This window comes from Sinocyclocheilus grahami, unplaced genomic scaffold, assembly GCF_001515645.1.
Source record: "Sinocyclocheilus grahami isolate Dianchi unplaced genomic scaffold, SAMN03320097.WGS_v1.1 scaffold3818.1, whole genome shotgun sequence".
Lineage (NCBI taxonomy): Eukaryota > Metazoa > Chordata > Actinopteri > Cypriniformes > Cyprinidae > Sinocyclocheilus > Sinocyclocheilus grahami.
The window spans coordinates 17,550-17,869 of record NW_015508875.1 but is presented as its reverse complement, the minus strand read 5'-3'; positions in this window follow the sequence as shown (position 1 = coordinate 17,869).

Below are 320 nucleotides of genomic sequence, written 5' to 3'. Positions count from 1 at the left end.
GAGACGTACGGGTGTATCAGTCATGTAGAAACTGGACAGACACTTTCCTCTTCATTGACAGTTGTTGTTTTTGCTGTTTGCTTAATATTGCAAAAATCTTTATAGCCTTAAATTGTCTCAAAGATATATTTGGACACTTCAGTCACACTTAAAATTTCATTGCAAAATTTAAATCCAAGTGTCATTTATAAATAAATGATGCAAAACTAACTTAACTTTTCTGGAAGGTACACACAGATATAATAGCAGAGCAATTAACAGCTGCAGTTTATCACATTATACACACTATGAACATAATGCACAATCTTTAGTTGAAAGAC